Genomic DNA, 21,636 nt, shown 5'->3' with positions numbered 1-21,636 from the left:
GTCTGAAGTTTGCCAATGACCATCTGGATGATCCAGAGGAGGAATGGGAGAAGGTCATGTGGTCTGATGAGACAAAAATAGAGCTTTTTGGTCTAAACTCCACTCGCCGTGTTTGGAGGAAGAAGAAGGATGAGTACAACCCCAAGAACACCATCCCAACCGTGAAGCATGGAGGTGGAAACATCATTCTTTGGGGATGCTTTTCTGCAAAGGGGACAGGACGACTCTACCGTATTGAGGGGAGGATGGATGGGGCCATGTATCGCGAGATCTTGGCCAACAACCTCCTTCCCTCAGTAAGAGCATTGAAGATGGGTCGTGGCTGGGTCTTCCAGCATGACAACGACTCGAAACAGACAGCCAGGGCAACTAAGGAGTGCCTCCGTAAGAAGCATCTCAAGGTCCTGGAGTGGCCTAGCCAGTCTCCAGACCTGAACCCAATAGAAAATCTTTGGAGGGAGCTGAAAGTCCGTATTGCCCAGCGACAGCCCCGAAACCTGAAAGATCTGGAGAAGGTCTGTATGGAGGAGTGGGCCAAAATCCCTGCTGCAGTGTGTGCAAACCTGGTCAAGAACTACAGGAAACGTATGATCTCTGTAATTGCAAACAAAGGTTTCTGTACCAAATATTAAGTTCTGCTTTTCTGATGTATCAAATACTTATGTCATGCAATAAAATTCAAATTAATTACTTAAAAATCATACAATGTGATTTTCTGGATTTTTGTTTTAGATTCCGACTCTCACAGTAGAAGTGTACCTATGATAAAAATGACAGACCTCTACGTGCTTTGTAAGTAGGAAAACCTGCAAAATCGGCAGTGTATCAAATACTTGTTCTCCCCACTGTATTTATTTAGTTGGTCAGGGCGTGAGTTGGGTGGGTTTGTCTGTGTGATTTTCTATGTTGGGATGTTTGTGTTCGGCCGGGTATGATTCTCAATCAGAGGCAGCTGTCAATCGTTGTCCCTGATTGAGAATCATACTTAGGCAGCCTGGGTTTCACGTGTGTTTTGTGGGTGTTTGTTCCTGTGTCAGGTTTTGTGCCACACAGGACTGTTTCGGTTTTGTCACGTTTGTTGGTTGTTTTGTATTTTGAAGTGTTTTGTTGACTTTCAGTAAATAATGAACACTAACCACTCTGCGTTTTGGTCTGACCCTTACTCCTTCTCCTCATCCGAGGAGGAGGCATTAGACAGCCGTTACAACAAGAGCGTGGGTGTCGGAGGGTGCCTGGAGGGTGATGTGCGATCCTTGGATGCTCAGGATATTCCACCTTTGGATTCTGTGGAAGATATACTGCGGCTGGAAGGTCTGCCTCAATCAGAGAGTCTTCAAAAATCTTACCAAGACCGTAACATCTTGCCATCTTGATGTAATTAAATGTATCACTAGCCACTTTAATTAAGCAATGCCACTTTATATAATGTTCTCATACCCTACATTACTCATCTCATATGTATATACTGTACTCTATACCATCTACTGCATCTTGCCTATGCCGTTCGGCCATCACTCATTTATATATTTTTATGTACATATTCGTATTCATTCCTTTACACTTGTGTGTATAAGGTAGTTGTTGTGGAATTGTTAAGTTATATTACTTGTTAGATATTACTGCATGGTCGGAACTAGAAGCACAAGCATTTCGCTACACTTGCATTAACATCTGCTAACCATGTGTATGTGACAAATACATTTGATTAGATTTTGATTTGATAACAGTGTAGTGAGTGAGCTAATTGACCAGTCTGCTTACAATATCTATACTGACCTACCAAACTCGGACCATTCCTTACCTGATCAGTTACACACTGACTGTGTTGACAGACCCACTATTGCAACAGTACACAACACTGTCACTACTTACGCAGTTGAAGGTACTCTGGGTCATATTAGGTCAAGGGCAGGAAGACTATTTAAACCAGTTTCAAGACTGATTGAGATTATGAACCAGCAGAAAGTTAGCTCTTGAAGGTTAATATGTGAATAGAGAGGGTCAATGGTATTGATATTTGTTTTGTTTTTACATCATTGTGACCATGATTAGAGGTTGCAGGATGGTAATGTGACGGATATGATAATGTCTCTAATGGTAGTTTATTTTATTACTTGGATGTTTTAAAGTCGCTGAGTGTACTTAACATGTAACACACAGTCACACTTTTAAGATTCAGAACAGCTCCACTGGACAGGAGAAGACAGTACATCGCAACCTGATAATGCCAGTCAACTTTCTTCCTCTTCCCCATGCTGCCGTTGATGATGGAACAGACATGTCTGGATTAACAGAGTCTGAGGACATGAATGACGGCCTTGTGGTCTCAGCTGCCATGGACACTGCAGTGGATGATGATGCTGAGTACAGAACAAGTGTCACGTTCCTGACCTGTTTTCTTTTGTCTTGTATTTATTTAGTTGGTCAGGGCGTGAGTTGGGTGGGTTTGTCTATGTGTGATTTTCTATGTCGGGATGTTTGTGTTCGGCCGGGTATGATTCTCAATCAGAGGCAGCTGTCAATCGTTGTCCCTGATTAAGAATCATACTTAGGCAGCCTGGGTTTCACGTGTGTTTTGTGGGTGTTTGTTCCTGTGTCAGGTTTTGTGCCACACAGGACTGTTTCGGTTTTGTCACGTTTGTTGGTTGTTTTGTATTTTGAAGTGTTTTGTTGACTTTCAGTAAATAATGAACACTAACCACTCTGCGTTTTGGTCTGACCCTTACTCCTTCTCCTCATCCGAGGAGGAGGCATTAGACAGCCGTTACAGAAACACCCACCACCAAAGGACCAAGCGGAGTGGAAAAGGGCAGCGACAGCAGCAGAGACAGACACAGGAATGGACATGGGAAGACGTCTTGGACGGCAAGGGTTGCTACACATGGGAGGAGATCCTGGCTGGAAAGGATCGCCTCCCATGGGAACAGCTGGAGGCAGCGAGGAGAGCAGAGGCAACCGGAGAGAGGAACCGGCGGTATGAAGGTACGCGGCTAGCACGGAAGCCCAAGAGTCAGACCCAAAGATTTCTTGGGGGGGGGGCACACGCGGAGTGTGGCAAAGCCGGGTAGGACACCTGAGCCAACTCCCCGTGCTTACCGTGGAGTGAGAGGGCGTCGTACTGGTCAGACACCGTGTTATGCGGTAAAGCGCACGGTGTCCCCAGTACGCGTGCTTAGTCCAGTGCGGGCTATTCCACCTTGCCGCACTGGCCGGACTAGGTTGGGCATCGAGCCGGGTGTCATGAAGCCGGCCCAACGCATCTGGCCTCCAGTGCGTCTCCTCGGGCCGGCGTACATGGCACCAGCCTTACAAATGGTGTCCCCGGTTCGCCAGCATAGCCCAGTGCGGGCTATTCCACCTCGCCGCTCTGGCAGGGCTACGGGGGCCATTCAACCAGGTAAGGTTGGGTGGGCTCGGTGCTCAAGAGCACGTGTCCTCCTTCACGGTCCGGTTTTTCCGGTGCCACCTCCACGTACCAGTACTCCGGTGGCAGCCCCCCGCACCAGGCTGTCTCTCCGTCTTCTCTCTCCGGTTGCTCCCACCTGTCCAGCGCTGTCAGAGCCTTCCTCCTCTCCAGCGCAGCCAGTGTCTGAGCTGCCTGCCTGCCCAGCGCTGTCTGAACTGTCTGCCTGCCCAGCGCTGTCCGTCTGTCCCGAGCCGTCAGAGCTGCCCGTCTGTACTGAGTCTTCAGAGCTGCCCGTCAGCCAGGACCAGCCAGAGCCGTCCAGCCAGGACCAGCCAGAGCCGTCCAGCCAGGACCAGCCAGAGCCGTCCAGCCAGGACCAGCCAGAGCCGTCCAGCCAGGACCAGCCAGAGCCGTCCAGCCTGGATCCGCCAGAGCCGGCCAGCCTGGATCCGCCAGAGCCGGCCAGCCTGGATCCGCCAGAGCCGGCCAGCCAGGATCCGCCAGAGCCGGCCAGCCAGGATCCGCCAGAGCCGGCCAGCCAGGATCCGCCCCTCAGTCCGGTGCTGCCCCTCATTCCGGTGCTGCCCCTCATTCCGGTGCTGCCCCTCATTCCGGTGCTGCCCCTCATTCCGGTGCTGCCCCTCAGTCCGGTGCTGCCCCTTAGTCCGGTGCTGCCCCTTAATCTAGTGGGGTTAATTTGGAGGAGGCCACGGAAGAGGGGATTGACTATGGTGGGGTGGGGACCACGACCAGCGCCAGAGCCGCCACCGTGGACAGACGCCCACCCAGACCCTCCCCTAGAGTTTATGCTGGTGCGCCCGGAGTTCGCACCTTAAGGGGGGGGGTTATGTCACGTTCCTGACCTGTTTTCTTTTGTCTTGTATTTATTTAGTTGGTCAGGGCGTGAGTTGGGTGGGTTTGTCTGTGTGATTTTCTATGTTGGGATGTTTGTGTTCGGCCGGGTATGATTCTCAATCAGAGGCAGCTGTCAATCGTTGTCCCTGATTGAGAATCATACTTAGGCAGCCTGGGTTTCACGTGTGTTTTGTGGGTGTTTGTTCCTGTGTCAGGTTTTGTGCCACACAGGACTGTTTCGGTTTTGTCACGTTTGTTGGTTGTTTTGTATTTTGAAGTGTTTTGTTGACTTTCAGTAAATAATGAACACTAACCACTCTGCGTTTTGGTCTGACCCTTACTCCTTCTCCTCATCCGAGGAGGAGGCATTAGACAGCCGTTACAACAAGAGCGTGGGTGTCGGAGGGTGCCTGGAGGGTGATGTGCGATCCTTGGATGCTCAGGATATTCCACCTTTGGATTCTGTGGAAGATATACTGCGGCTGGAAGGTCTGCCTCAATCAGAGAGTCTTCAAAAATCTTACCAAGACCGTAACATCTTGCCATCTTGATGTAATTAAATGTATCACTAGCCACTTTAATTAAGCAATGCCACTTTATATAATGTTCTCATACCCTACATTACTCATCTCATATGTATATACTGTACGCTATACCATCTACTGCATCTTGCCATCTTGATGTAATGTATCACTAGCCACTTTAAAACAATGCCACTTCATATAATGTTTTCATACCCTACAATACTCATCTCATATGTATATACTGTACTCTATACCATCTACTGCATCTTGCCTATGCCGTTCGGCCATCACTCATTTATATATTTTTATGTACATATTCGTATTCATTCCTTTACACTTGTGTGTATAAGGTAGTTGTTGTGGAATTGTTAAGTTATATTACTTGTTAGATATTACTGCATGGTCGGAACTAGAAGCACAAGCATTTCGCTACACTTGCATTAACATCTGCTAACCATGTGTATGTGACAAATACATTTGATTAGATTTTGATTTGATAACAGTGTAGTGAGTGAGCTAATTGACCAGTCTGCTTACAATATCTATACTGACCTACCAAACTCGGACCATTCCTTACCTGATCAGTTACACACTGACTGTGTTGACAGACCCACTATTGCAACAGTACACAACACTGTCACTACTTACGCAGTTGAAGGTACTCTGGGTCATATTAGGTCAAGGGCAGGAAGACTATTTAAACCAGTTTCAAGACTGATTGAGATTATGAACCAGCAGAAAGTTAGCTCTTGAAGGTTAATATGTGAATAGAGAGGGTCAATGGTATTGATATTTGTTTTGTTTTTACATCATTGTGACCATGATTAGAGGTTGCAGGATGGTAATGTGACGGATATGATAATGTCTCTAATGGTAGTTTATTTTATTACTTGGATGTTTTAAAGTCGCTGAGTGTACTTAACATGTAACAGGCATGTTTACCTATGAGGGCTAAGGGGATTGATCAACCACTTTTCACTCTAATTCTCATGGAGAATAGTCTAATGACTGGAATATTTAGTGAATGTTTTAAAGCAGAGTCTGCATCCTCGATATACACAGCTTTACCTTTTAGTTTTCTTTATTAGGTAGTATAAAAATACACTGCTCAAAAAAATAAAGGGAACACTAAAATAACACATCCTAGATCTGAATGAATGAAACATTCTTATTAAATACTTTTTTCTTTACATAGTTGAATGTGCTGACTACAAAATCACACAAATTATCAATGGAAATCAAATTTATCAACCCATGGAGGTCTGGATTTGGAGTCACACTCAAAATTAAAGTGGAAAACCACACTACAGGCTGATCCAACGTTGATGTAATGTCCTTAAAACAAGTCAAAATGAGGCTCAGTAGTGTGTGTGGCCTCCAAGTGCCTGTATGACCTCCTTACAACGCCTGGGCATGCTCCTGATGAGGTGGCGGATGGTCTCCTGAGGGATCTCCTCCCAGACCTGGACTAAAGCATCCGCCAACTCCTGGACAGTCTGTGGTGCAACGTGGCGTTGGTGGATGGAGCGAGACATGTTGTCCCAGATGTGCTCAATTGGATTCAGGTCTGGGGAACGGGCGGTCCATAGCATCAATGCCTTCCTCTTGCAGGAACTGCTGACACACTCCAGCCACATGAGGTCTAGCATTGTCTTGCATTAGAAAGAACCCAGGGCCAACCGCACCAGCATTTGGTCTCACAAGGGGTCTGAGGATCTCATCTCGGTACCTAATGGCAGTCAGGCTACCTCTGGCGAGCACATGGAGGGCTGTGCGGCCCTCCAAAGAAATGCCACCCCACACCATGACTGACCCACCGCCAAACCGGTCATGCTGGAGGATGTTGCAGGCAGCAGAACGTTCTCCACGGCGTCTCCAGACTCTGTCACGTCTGTCACATGTGCGTGTGAACCTGCTTTCATCTGTGAAGAGCACAGGGCGCCAGTGACGAATTTGCCAATCTTGGTGTTCTCTGGCAAATGCCAAACGTCCTGCACGGTGTTGGGCTGTAAGGACAACCCCCACCTGTGGACGTCGGGCCCTCATACCACCCTCATGGAGTCTGTTTCTGACCGTTTGAGCCGACACATGCACATTTGTGGCCTGCTGGAGGTCATTTTGCAGGGCTCTGGCAGTGCTCCTCCTAATCCTCCTTGCACAAAGGCGGAGGTAGCGGTCCTGCTGCTGGGTTGTTGCCCTCCTACGGCCTCCTCCACGTCTCCTGATGTACTGGCCTGTCTCCTGGTAGCGCCTCCATGCTCTGGACACTACGCTGACAGACACAGCAAACCTTCTTGCCACAGCTCGCATTGATGTGCCATCCTGGATGAGCTGCACTACCTGAGCCACTTGTGTGGGTTGTAGACTCCGTCTCATGCTACCACTAGAGTGAAAGCACCGCCAGCATTCAAAAGTGACCAAAACATCAGCCAGGAAGCATAAGAACTGAGAAGCGGTCTGTGGTCACCACCTGCAGAACCACTCCTTTATTGGGGGTGTCTTGCTAATTGCCTATAATTTCCACCTTTTGTCTATTCCATTTGCACAACAGCATGTGAAATTTATTGTCAGTCAGTGTTGCTTCCTAAGTGGACAGTTTGATGTCACAGAAGTGTGATTGACTTGGAGTTACATTGTGTTGTTTAAGTGTTCCCTTTATTTTTTTGAGCAGTGTATATACTTTTTTTTTTCTCTGGATTATTCTGTACATATGTTGTGTCTCTGTAGCTGGTATGTTTGCACAGTGCAGTTTTGTATTTTTGTTTGCAAGTGGAATTCAGTAGGGGAGAGTGTAACAGCCAACATAACGTGTAACTTAACTAACTTAAAGTCATTACTTTATTACATTGCTCAATATTTTCTTAATATTTGCCATAATTAGTTAAAGCAATGAATTTGTATCCACTCTCATCGGACTTTGGCTGCATATTTTCCGGCATCTTCTTCAAATCTGAAAACGTTGTGAAGCCACGCACATTTTTCTGAAGAATTGCATTATGGGCCCTAAAAGCATGGAAAAGCATGTAAATAGTGTCCACTGCTTGTATACTTCAATATTTTGGCTAATGTACTGTATGTAGTACAACATCCGGGAACTTTTGGCATACTATATCCATACTATGACCAATAAGCATACTATATAGTATGGTAGTATGGTTAATAGGTGGACCTGGCTCCCAAGTGGGTGGGCCTATGCCTATGCCTTGCCAGGCCCACCCATGGCTGCACCCCTGCCCAGTCATGTGAAATCCATAGATTAGGGCCTAGTGAATTCATTTATATTGACTGATTTCCTTATGAACTTTAACTCAACAAAAATTACTGCATGTTGCGTTTATAATTTTTGTTCAGTATAGTATTTCTTAGAAGAACCTAAGGATCAACGTCACCACAGCAGCTTTCCTACTGTCGTGGAAATTCTTACACAGGGACACTCAAAGTCAATCTTAAATTAATCATAGTTTATTTGTCAGCACGCTGGAGAGGTTCCAACCAACTCATTGCACCATAGCCATTTCTGTCAGAAAACTCTGTCGGGGCAGTCCCAACAGTTGTCTTATATACGGCTATACACAGACAAGTTATATTTGCATGATTTAGCACAATTAATTAATCATTACCGGTTTGGTCTATTCATGTGACCGACCAATACTGTTTCATAACATGTGACAGCCCAACACCCCACAAGGCTTCTTTCTAAGCTGAGACCTTGAAACTGAGATATCTTTCATTTGTTCTCAAAACACGGTCATTCGTTCTCAAAACAACGTCTGGGCGTACTGCCAAATTGCAGCTACTGATAGGTGTGATTTGTACAGTCAACCACTTGCATGAACACAGAAATTGGTTTATAGAACAGCACATGAATAGAACACAGAAATTAGTTATAAGAATAGCACAATCCCTTACACTACCACGGCCTGACGATGATGTCTACCTGAGACTCTAAGCCAAACTCTAGAGTCCAACCCCTGGATCCTTCATCTGCAACCCTCTGCTTCTTCCGGTCCATTCTCATTCCCCTCCTGAATCCTCATTTCTTTTCAAATATGTTTCCAAACGGCTACGGTCTATTATCTGGTTCATTACAATTGCTTTGTAGAAAAATACATTCACAGTTCTCATTATCAATAGAAAAATAGCTACATAAATATACATTCTGATACTTTCATATACAATGTTCAGTCTCTAACAGCAGTTGCGGTGCATGGGCTGCTACTCGCTGTTTATTATCTATGCATAGTCACTTTACCCCTACTACATGTACCAATTACCTTGACTAACCTGTACTCTGACATAGACTCGGTAACCCCTGTATATAGCCTCGTTATTGTTATTTTGTGTTATTTAAAAATAATAATAATAATAATTCTTAACTCTATTTTCGGCGGCAGGTAACCTAGTGGTTAGAGCATTGGGCCAGTAACCGAAAGGTTGCTAGATCGAATCCCTGAGCTGACAAGGAAAAAATCTGAACAAGGCAGTTAACTCACTGTTCCTAGGCTGTCATTGTAAATAAGAATTTGTTCTAAACTGACTTGCCTAGTTAAATGAAGGTTTTAAAAAAAGTGTTAACCAACAATGCAGTTGTAATAATTTTTTTAAGGGCTTTTCACGGTAAGGTCTACCTGATGTTTTCTGCGCATGTGACTAATACGATTTGATTTCATGGGTAAGATCACCGGGAAGCCAAGCCAGGGGGAAAAAATGCATATTACAACCTATGTGTTGTGATAATTGCTTTGTTTGCTCTATAACCTGTTAGTTCATATGCCTTGACACCGTGATATATAGGCCTAAGGCCACAACAATTAGAAGACACAGTGGCAGAATACATTCAATTACACCTTTGTTTCATCACAAAACTGGGAGAGCAACATCTGTCCTGTGAAGTCCACAAAACATATTGCAGTTACATGATCTACAGCATGTTCAAGAAAGTCAATGTTTTTAACATTTTGGAACTAAACAACTATTGATTTAGAACCACGGAGAGTTACCGCTAGTCGTAAAGAAAACAGGCGCTGCCTCCACTACAGTACCAGTCAAAAGTTTGGACACACCTACTCATTCAAGGGTTTTTCTTTATTTTTACTATTTTCTACATTGTAGAATATTAGTGAAGACATCAAAACTATGAAATAACACATATGGAATCATGTAGTTACCAAAAAAGTGTTGAACAATTAAAAATATATTTTATATTTGAGATTTTTCAAAGTAGCCACACTTTGCCTTGATGACAGCTTTGCACACTCTTGTCATTGGTCCCACCTGCCTAGAACCTGCCCTCACCGCAACGTTAACATAACTGCAGGAAAGCAGTGTTCGGGAGGCGGGCACGAAGTACACTGTCTACCGGTGTACTACTGTGCTACCGGTGTCGCCCCCACCTCCATAACATTACCGGAGTACTAGCTAGTACTCAGTGTTGCCAACTCCTCAGTAAGGAAAGTAGGTATTGGCTGTCCTAAAAGTCGCTAGAAGTCGCTAAATGACGTCATCGCCTAATTTGCATAATCGGCCATGTGCATGTAATTGTGATGGACGCTGTAGGAGAGAGGAATAACGCCGTGGGAGAGACAAAAAATGAGTAAAACCCTAAATATGTTTAGAACTACAAATGAGCAAGCTGCAGAGAGTGGCACACACAGCGAATAAGAACCAGATATTTGAGGCCATACTCCTCCTTCAGCACTTTATGGACACCATTGTTAATCCCCGTCATAAGAGGCATTGTCAGTCCCTATCCCCAGGGGTTTCTCTTTTTTAAGACAACACTCCTCGAGGAAAGCCACAACAGCACGGGCTATAGATTTGGCATCTCTTCCCTCCAACTCAAAAAGCCCCAGAAATGTTGATACAATTGTCTGCTTGGTGTCACTAAAGTACCTTATCACAACCCCCAGGTACTTAGAAACACTTACATCCGTGGACTCATCGAGGAGGAGGCTGAAACGCTGGTCACCCACATCTGCGACCAACTTTTTCAGAAAGTATGGTGCTAGAACACCATTAATCATTTCTGCGCACTTTGTCCTGTGCATTTTGAAGTGGGTAGCAGCAGTAGAGTTTGAGAAAGCAGCTCTACATGCTTCTCCAATGTGATCACATGCCAGCATGGAACAGTGTTCAGCGATAGTGTAAGAAATTGTATAAGATACTGGTAACTTGTTTTAACCACTTCTCAACATAAGCTATTCTTGGCACAACATGCACCCATTCCCACTACTTTGTCAGACCCACACACACATCCCCTCCCCCATGAATAGGGCCTGTGAAAACAAACGCACATGCAGGATGCCTTTGGATGTGACTAGGACAAAGGACTGTGGGAAGAACCAATGGAACGTCGACATCAGGCCGAACAGGAATACCCACGACCCAGATCGACCAATCGGAAGGCCAGACGACAAGATCAACCTACTTTGCTTGTTGCCTATATAATCTGTATGTACTGCTTAGAGCGGTCTCTTCTCCGACGATTTCATAAGAATCTGACAGAAAGGGGCCGTGCACGTTTTTGCCTGATATCTTTACACTTTAATAAAACGGCCTTATTATAAAATTATCCACCTCGTCCTATGTCTCCACTTGGTCTCCTGTCTCCAATAAACGTTTTACTAACAGACTTGGTAAGCAGAGGATGGTTTCATCTTTGAATTTGGCCCAATAGAAAATTAATCGGACAGGAGACGAGAGGGAGAAAGATTCCAGAGGAGAGGTGACCTTTTCGAGGGAGAATCGCGATTCAACCCACCCAGGAAACTGATCAGAGAGCTCGAAACTAAAGAGGTGAGCAGATGCCCGTTTAACCAAAATCTGTATATTGTATTATAGCCAATATCTAAATTCAATGATCAGGAGTACTGTGGTGAGTGTGAATTGTTGCTAAATTTATGTGGAAATTGTTTAGAATTTAAGGCATTGTGTACAGATATCTAAGTATTAATAGGTCAAAGACTTATTCACATAGTCTGACACTACGTGGTATGCTGATCGCGTAGGTGTACAGTGAAGGATAAGCTTTATAACGATTCACATAGTCGGGCCATATTTGACAGTCGATCAGATAGGGGTTACCGTGAAGAATCCATAATTAAAAGATGGGATCCAAATAGCCGGGCAGTAGTTAGATTTGGCAAATCAGCTAAGTGTTACCGTGAAGACCCATTAAAAAAAAATATATATAACGATTCACATAGTCGGGCCATATTTGACAGTCGATCAGATAGGGGTTACCGTGAAGAATCCATATTTTAAAAAAAACATATAACGATTCACATAGTCGGGCCATATTTGACAGTCGATCAGATAGGGGTACCGTGAAGAATCCATAATTAATAAAATACGATTCAAATAGTCGTGCAGTAGCTATACTTAGCTAGGTGTTATGTGAGGAATCTAATGTGATATTGTATGTGTAAGTTGTGTTGTCGAAATGTGGGGGATTGAACGTTCCACGAGACCGAATGCTACTAATTAGCTATATGCTAAGTTCAGGCTGCAGTTCATAGTGACCGCCGAGTCAGAATCTGTGGGCCGCGGTGAAGCAGCCATTTACGGTTGATGAGTTGACCTGGTTTTTCTCTCTTGTGCTGTTGATAAATCCTTAAGGGTTAGAATTAATTTGACAATTATTTTAGAAGCGCTAGAATATACTAGTATGTTGTCCCCAAAGGAAATGTCTTAAGTGTTTTGGCAAAGTATTTAATTAATCGGAAAAAAGTTCAAATTAATCGAAAAAAGTTAAAAGCAATAATATCTTTCGAATAAAAGATCTTATAATTGCCATTCCAATTTTATCAGGAGCGCTTGAATTCATTAGTATATTTTTCCAAAAGGAAACTTCTGAAATATTTTGCCAAAGTATTTAATTAATTGAATAAGCGAAAAGCAATAATATTTTTATTATAAGTACCTAAAACTGTCATTCCAATTATATCAGGAGCGCGTGAATATATTCGTATATTGTTTCAAAAAGATATAGCTGAAATATTGTTGGAAAACGAAAATAATTCATCGAATACACGGCAATAAAATTCTTTGTCCACGCGAGTCGGACACGAGACTGGGGGAGGTTAGAGGAAGAAAATACATCGCTGGTTTCGATCAGTGACGGGCTAAAGTATACAAAGATAATAATAGACCCAGACATAGCTTAACGACAAAATGACCACGACTATCGTCCCCAAACACAAATTCAACGAATATTTAGATCAGAGAATGAAAGACAGAGCAGGCGGGAAATTACACTACAAATCCGTTAAAAGAATTTGGGAAGAAGTGAGACTGAAATGGACTCAAGCAGGTTTCCTTAGTGGAGTCGCCCCATCAAAAGGGCAACTCCTCACTATGGAGAAAGAATTGGAGGAAGTAGTGAAGCAAGGGATAGAATGTGAAGTTGATAAGAATAAGAGTCACTTATTTAGAAAAGAAGGAACAAAGCATAGGGAAAGAGCAGAGGCTGAGCTGAAAATAGGAATTTGGGCAATTGAAGAAATTAGAAGAGCACTCCCGTACAGGAAACCTGATATGATGGGGGTGGCCACTGAAGCCCCAACTGACACCAAAGAAGGCAGGCCCAACAATAATGATGCCCCACCTACCACCATAGCAACCCCATCGGCCCCCACCCAACTATACCCGGAACTGCCACAGGGAGAGAAAATAACACCTCCTCCCTATTCTCAAAATCCATTCAGCCACCTCCCTCAAAACCCTTTTTTGACCCCTGCTGTGGTACAGGCACCAGTGTTTGTGGTGCATGAAGGACACCTAAAAGGAAGCATGACTTTAGGGATCCAAGAAGGGCAACTCGTGTGTGAAGAGAGGCCTGATCATCGAGAAAGGAAGGAGAGGGACAGAGCGCACACACAGGGACGTGGGGGTGGTTCGAACCCCGCCTCACTACAGGGACATGGTGGGTCTCTACTAAACAACCCACAAGAGGGGGGTAATGGGTCTCAACCAGGCCCTTTGAAGAGAGAAGACAGAGAGCTGATTCAGTTTTCTTCCACTCCAAACCCAGACTGGTTCAGAAACAGAACACAGGGGGATAGTCAAATAGTCTCTGAAGGGTCATGGTCGCCACCAGGACAATGTTCCTCTGGGGCCTCATTAAGAAGGAACCACAACAAGGACGATGAAGGTGAGAATAAAACAGGACAAGACGAAGAGGAGGTGGAGCGAGACCTTAGGGAGTCACTGGCACGGGCCAGATCTATGATAGAAGATGTTGAACGTGGAGAGGGCTCGTACCATCAAAGGCTTTTGCACTCTTGAAAACAGATCTCTAAGTGGCAGCAGCCTTAACAGCACCTGACTAAAAAAACAAGTTCCTTCTGGATGTTTCTGAAAAAGAAGGATTTACATCATCCATCCTTTTCCAGAACCTAGAGGGGGAGAGAAGAGTGTTGATGTATCACTCCTCCAAATTGGACCACATCGGAGTAGGACAAACCACATGTTCCAGGTATGTAGCTGCAGTGGCAAAAGCTATTGAAAAAACAGCCCATTTGGTAATGTGCCATCCATTGGAAATACACACCCACCATGGGGTTGCAGCATATCTGATGAGCAAAGAATTCACGTTCAGCGTTGAAAGAAAAACGAAAATCCAGAATAAATGCACACAATCACACATCACATTTGTCAACACTGACAAAAACATGGCAGACGCACTCAATGCTGAAGAAGGTCTACCCCACTCCTGTGCAGAAAGAGCTGCACAGGAACTGAAACTGAGACCTGACCTGGGGAACGAACCACTCACCAACCCGGACCTATGGTTATACACAGATGGATGCTGCTATAGAGGAGAGGAAGGGAACATAGCAGCATACGCAATGGTGCAGCAGCTCCCGGATAGATCACATGTGACTTTGGAATCTGCCATCATCACACACCTGCATCAGCCCAGTTAACTGTATTCATAGGGTTGACACAAGCTCTGGAAAGAGCTGAAGGAAAGACTGTAAACATCTACACCGACTCAGCGTATGCTCATGGAGCAGTCCATACTGTTGGACCACAATGGGTTAACAGGACATCAGCATAGATTACACAGATATGGGGCAAGACAATGTGACAAATGGAAAAAGGTACCTGTTAGTTATGGTAGACAGGTTCTCTAAATAGGTACCTGTTAGTTATGGTAGACAGGTTCTCTAAATGGGTTGAGGCAATACCAACAGCAAGGGAGGATGCAAAATCGATCATTAAGTGGCTCCAAACCGAACTCATACCAAGGTATGGAGTTCCAAGGCAAATCAGATCCGACAAACGGGTCCCATTTCAGTAACCAACACCTGAGACAGGTGGAGGAAAGATTGGGTATTGTACACAAGTTTGGGTTAGTGTACAGGCCACAATCTCAAAAGTCTCGTGGAACGCGCCAATCAAATGTATGTGCAGGTTTGAAGTTGATTTGGGTTGAAGCCCTGCCCCTGGCGTTGCTGGCCATGAGAGCCTCTCCAGGTGCAGGCACCCATCTCTCTCTTCATGCTGGGTTCACCAAGGGAGGGAGGTCATATGCCCGCCCTTGATGTACAACAAATTGTAATGTCTGATAATTGACGGAACTTTCTGCAGCTCTCTCCAAACAGATTCACAAGGTCCAAGAAGGGGAGCTGACGAGAGATCCGGCACCACGGAAGGTAAAAAATTGGTGACTGGGTGGGGTAAAAGTCCACAAGAGAAAGTGGCTAGAACCCAGGTGGACTGGACAGTACGAAGTGAGGGAGGTTACTTCACACTCAGTCCAGGTCAAAGGTAAATCAGGCGCACCTTGGCACCACCTCACACATTGCACTCCAGCCCCAATCCCTTCTAGAACACTGACAGAAGTCAGAGCTGATTTAAACAGCTTAAATCCGATTCCAAATGAAGACATTCCTGACTCAGGGGATGCGGCATCAAACTCCGCCTCCCCTGAAAAAGGAACCTCGCCCATTTAGAGGGACATTTCTCCCTCCCTGGGCAAGACTAGGGATATCTGGCCCCTTATTTGTGATATTCCTCCACACACTCATAACTCTTAGATTAGTTTGGGGGTGGAGAGCTATACAGAGAATGGACAGAAGATGGCAGTATTGCAGCACTCAACGGTCTCCCAGGAGCCTGTTTGAGTGCTGGTGACAGAGAAAAAACTTAAAACCAATTCGGAGTAGAGAGAATACGTTTAATAACTTATCCAGGTTAAATTTACAGACTAATGATATTATTGTTATGGATTGGGTGACATGCGATATAAATTTAGCGAAGTATATGGTAGGTTTACACTTTGGAATGGAGAAAGTTGAGAAGTCGATTTTACTTATACGATAGTTTTGCTGCCAAACTTAGTTGGGGTAACTAGATGTTTTGCCTAGAGGCAGGAATAAGACAGTCATTTTTGGTATTATATTGGCTAGTTGCTGCGTTCTGAACACAGGTTGAGCGCTAGTAAACGCATATCTTTATTTGAACTATACTAATCTATTTGATAAAAGTACTAAACCTGTATATTTAACATTTGATAATGATTGGCAAATCCATATATTTAACCACAACTTTGAATTTAGCATTGAGTATTATAGGAGGAACGGGATAAAATGTGTACTTTCCCCACCGGGTGTGGCCGTATTAAATTATGCTAGAGAAAATTGGTTGTGTCATTTAGAGGGAAAATGTGTACATTATAGCTTTGAGATACTTTTCAAAAGTTGCTGAAAGTTATTGGTTTTTGTTTAGGTAACACCAGAGACTTCGAACAATAAGTAAACGTATTCTAAACGTGATCTGTTTTCATTATGGGGAACAATGAACGACTCGCAACCTGGTATGGCTGGCAGGGAGTTTTTAAAGGGACAGTACACGTTTATCACAGTTGTGTTACATGAAACATCGGGGAAATTTAGAACGGATGATTTAAGGGTATTATCATAATTATTAGGTTTTGTTTTTGTGGTAAACGTTTGGGTTAAGGGGTTTTCCGTGTTCCCAGAGACAAGATATCTTAAAAGAATACACTCATATTGGAATAGGAGTTTTACTTTCTGAGTTTTATTTAGGCAAGGGACTTTGAGAAGATAAAGGGTTCTTTTGGTATGCCTAGATATGGTATGGAACACGAATGTAGGTGTAACCTTTTTGACCTATTTTCATTGCATTTTCCGGTGACTTGATCACTCACGGGAGAATGTAGTGGGAATAATGAATTTCTGTCATTTGGGATACTAGTTTATAACTCTTGACCATAAGGTTAGCATTTGTTTTGGCCATTAGAAGATAGAGATAGGTTTATTAAGGTTATGTAAGGACTTTAGAGATTGACACTATAAGACATGTTGTTATTTTAAATGCATTTGGGATAGATAAAGTCAAAACAGTGAGACACTTAGTTAATATTGCAAAAGAACACATAGTTGTTATTGACTATTATTAGAAAAAGGCAGACAGATGGGTCTACCCCGCACTGTTGAGACCTTGAAGGTTTGAGAGTAGAGTGGGGAGGGTGGACCAGGAAATGAGCAAGGTAGGCTGTGTAATAAGAAAGGAGAGAAAGGGTTTAACATATATAAGCAGCACAGATACATTTTAAAGTAGATAAGTCACTTGACAGAGAATTGGAAAAGAATAGATATGAATGTACGCCCAAGGGAGAATTGGATATGCGGCGAATGAATGGGACGTTTCTATATTATAATGTACTAAGTCATTGTTTAGAGTAGGTAAGGTTGATACCTGGCCAGAGCCAGGTATCAAACGGGGGAGGGGTACATTGTGGTCTAGGATAGGATGGGGCCTATTGGAAAATAAACTAATGTAAAATTCAAAATTATAGCTAACAAATAGGTATAGAAGTTAAATATATAATCAGATAAAACAAATGAGAAACTGGTGGTTAACCAAATCTGTATGTCCAGGATTTTATGCGTTGCAGGTGAATTAAAGGAGAAGGTGATTCACTCGACCTGGGGGCATATCGCACTTGGAGGGTGAGACACACTGACACTGCCGAATGATCACAGAGTTAAGGAGAAGAACTGTTGCTAATAAAGCTCGGGGGTCAACTCCTTAATGAAGAATTCCCTGACCCCGACCTTTCCTCACTGTGTACGTTCATAGAAGTGAAGGTGTGGCTTGATCTCTGGCTGATGATGTGTTCTCTGGGAGAGGATGGGGCTTTACAGGACTGCTTCAGGTCCTGAGCTGTCTGATTAGGATACGATGGGGATGTTACCATCGCAGTGTTGCCAGAACCACCACCAGTTCCAACGGACCAGGGTTCAGCCGGCCTCCTCCACCACTTCAAGACCAAGTCCCACGCCATCACCTAAGCTCTCCAATCTGGTACAGGTAATAAATATAAAAGACATCTAAGATAGTGAACAATTGGGGACTGAAACTGGTTATGAGGAAAGGGAGAATATGTGGTTGGCCTACAGAATACTTAATAGAAAGGACTGTGTCGTATGTGGACGTGCCAGACCTATTCTGGCTGCTCACCCATTTGCCCTAAGTAATGGGGAAGGTTGGATGTGCATATTGGAAAGCTTAAGCCAAATTCAACCCTGTGTAAAACTCTGAGTCTTGTGTTCCCAGAAGTCCCTCCCCAGAAGGTACCGTGGGGAGTCAAGGCATATGGGGGATATAACAGCTGTATCACTGGTACAGGTAGAGGTATAGACTATGGAGGGCTCCCTACTACTACCTGCATCACTAATACCACTATTAACTAGAGGTGTTGCTGATCTATGGTGGATGTGTGGACCTGCCAGGCGGTTGACCCCATTTTTGAAAGGAAATTGTCGTTGCTCATGTGTTTTGACCAGTCTGATACCACCATTGCCTATTATTATAGCTAATCAACTTCTGGGAGCTACACAGGACACAGAGGCTTGGGACCAACCCAGGAGACGGCAGAAACGTGACGCTCCTTGGTCTGAGGGTACAGATAACATGCACACCAACCTGTTGGGGGTCCCAATAGGGGTCCCCCACGAATTCCAGACATTAACCAGGAATGATGGCCTGTGGCATCTGATGCCCATCATTGGCCCAGCTATTGTTGATGCTAAAACAAAAGGTCTGGATCAATTATATCTACTATAATTAACAATGATTTGTTAAACTATACCCACACAGTACTTACGGGGATGGCTGAACGATTGGAGGCTACCTCTCAAACCAGTAGACAAAATAGACTAGAACTGGACATGATTCTGGCCAACCAGGGAGGTGTATGTAAAATGATTGGAGAACAGTGTTGCACGTTTGTCCCTAAACAATACTAGTCCGGATGGGAGCATTTCAAAAGCTCTGAGTGGGTTGGCAAGGTTATCAGTGGAGATGAAGGGTCTTGCAGGTGTGGAGGAGAGTGGACTGTTCTCTGGCTGGGTGGTTGGTTTGGTAAGTATACTGCAATGATGATTACTGGATTTCTGACACTAGTTGTTGTTTTTCATTTTTGTGTTGCCTGTATCATACCTTGTTTGAAGTCTGTTACAGATGTGGAAAGGGCCTATGGTATGATGCCGCTGCTTGATGCTCCAGTTGGAGAGGCTAATACGAAAACAAGCTTCCGCAGGAAAGTGGGCTTGACAGTGGAGGACCCTTGGTTTGCTGTAGTTGATGTTGTCGAATGAATAAAAAGTGATGTTTGTCCTCCCTGTTGTGAAGGTTTGAAGTTCCCGGGTGGCGACGAGCCCACCTGGTACAGGTTGTATAGAGGGATGGACCTGAGGGTTTAACATATTCTCGTTTTTTGGGTTACTAATGTGTGGTTGGCCACTCCAGGTGTAGTTATTGGAGTGGTCTCCTTTTTGGTCCTTGCTCAGTTACGACTCAACTTACATTGATGCAATTGGTGTCCCCAGGGGGGTACCAGATGAGTATAAATTGGTTGACCAAGTAGCCGCGGGTTTTGAATCATCATTTTGTTGGTGGTGTACAGTTAATAAAAATGTGGACAGAATTAACTACATTCATTTTAATGTCCAGAAACTGGGCAATTGGACTCAACAAGGCTTCGAGGCGGTCCATGGACAATTGGCAGCCACATCCCTGATGGCATTTCAAAATAGAATCGCGGTTGATATGTTATTGGCTGAACGGGGGGGGGTCTGTGCAATGTTTGGTGAACAGTGTTGTACTTTCATTCCCAATAACACAGCTACGGATGGGAGTCTGACTGTAGCATTGGAGGGACTTCGTACCCTTAATGGTAAGATGAAGCAGCATTCTGGAGTGGACACTACTATGTGGGACTCATGGATGGATGCTTTTGGTAAATATAAGACGCTGGTTTCCTCCATCCTAGTATCAATTTCTGTTTTTGCGGCCATTCTTGTACTTTGTGGATGCTGTTGCATTCCATGTGCGCGCACGCTTGCTAGTCGTGTTATAACTGCCGCTATAGACCCTATTCAGGAAAGGGCCTAAATGTTCCCATTGCTTGATGATGGGGAAGCTGGACCTGTCTATCTATTTGAGGACTAAGAAACTTTTATGTCACGTCTCTGGTGAGACGTGAAGAGGGGGAATTACAAAATTTGTCCTCGGACAAATTTTATCCCATAGCTTTGTCTTTTTTTACTTTTATGTCACGTCTCTTGTGAGACGTGAAGAGGGGAATTTGTAAGAAATTGTATAAGATACTGGTAACTTGTTTTAACCACTTCTCAACATAAGCTATTCTTGGCACAACATGCACCCATTCCCACTACTTTGTCAGACCCACACACACATCCCCTCCCCCATGAATAGGGCCTGTGAAAACAAACGCACATGCAGGATGCCTTTGGATGTGACTAGGACAAAGGACTGTGGGAAGAACCAATGGAACGTCGACATCAGGCCGAACAGGAATACCCACGACCCAGATCGACCAATCGGAAGGCCAGACGACAAGATCAACCTACTTTGCTTGTTGCCTATATAATCTGTATGTACTGCTTAGAGCGGTCTCTTCTCCGACGATTTCATAAGAATCTGACAGAAAGGGGCCGTGCACGTTTTTGCCTGATATCTTTACACTTTAATAAAACGGCCTTATTATAAAATTATCCACCTCGTCCTATGTCTCCACTTGGTCTCCTGTCTCCAATAAACGTTTTACTAACAATAGCTAATGCCATGGTGGCCTCAGCCTTTTTTGCAGAGTCAATTTTTTAAACCATAAATGGCAGCTTGTTTTGGGTGGAACTGCTATAAGGCTTTGCCTTTTGAGTATGTTTTTGAGTTGTCATGTGTTTTTTTACATCACTAAGTTTGGCGTAAGAAATCAGCCTTAAAATACAGGCAGCATGCCCGTGTATCATCTCCAATAAACGGCTTCAACCAGCCTTTGAATTCAGAGTTTGATTACCACTCCTTTCTGTATTTTTGAGTGTACAGTTTAGACTGAGACATGATGAGCTAGCCAGCTAGATGTTTAGCTTATGTCACAGAGAGACACACAGACAGTGGACAAGGTGAGTAAGTGACTGAGGCTGTGTGTGTCAAATGCAGTGATTTATTTTTGTGTAGTGATTTATTTAGACAAAGAACATTTTACATTTACATCCCGCCCTGAATGTAAGCCAGGGCGGGATCAGCCAGCGGCGGCATCCCCCATGCGTGATTCATTTGCAGTCTGAACGCGGAGGGGTGAACATCTCCTGCTCTGACTGCAGCTGAGAGGGACTGCTGCGCGAGGACTGGGCCCAGTGAGTGCTTTGGGACGGGGGTGGCACCCGCTGCTCGTTGAAAAGAGCAAGAACGATACGTGCTTTCACGTCAGAGTCTCCAAAAGCCTCCAATAACACCAGAAAAAGTCGCTAGATTTGTCCCTAGTCGATGTTTGAAAATGTGTCGCTAGAGGGGTCT

The 21,636-nt window shown here is 44.3% G+C and overlaps 1 long non-coding RNA gene across 1 annotated transcript; it reads left to right on the top strand.

Moving 5' to 3' along the window:
- The first annotated feature begins 10,927 nt into the window (after positions 1-10,927).
- Positions 10,928-20,834, top strand: LOC139565920 (uncharacterized). The gene is made up of 2 exons (XR_011673008.1): positions 10,928-11,580; positions 15,379-20,834. It is a non-coding gene; the product is annotated as an uncharacterized lncRNA (long non-coding RNA).
- Positions 20,835-21,636: the final 802 nt, after the last annotated feature.

Source organism: Salvelinus alpinus, chromosome 2 (assembly GCF_045679555.1).
Source record: "Salvelinus alpinus chromosome 2, SLU_Salpinus.1, whole genome shotgun sequence".
NCBI classification, from domain to species: Eukaryota; Metazoa; Chordata; class Actinopteri; order Salmoniformes; family Salmonidae; genus Salvelinus; species Salvelinus alpinus.
This window is presented reverse-complemented; position numbering and strand designations above follow the sequence as displayed.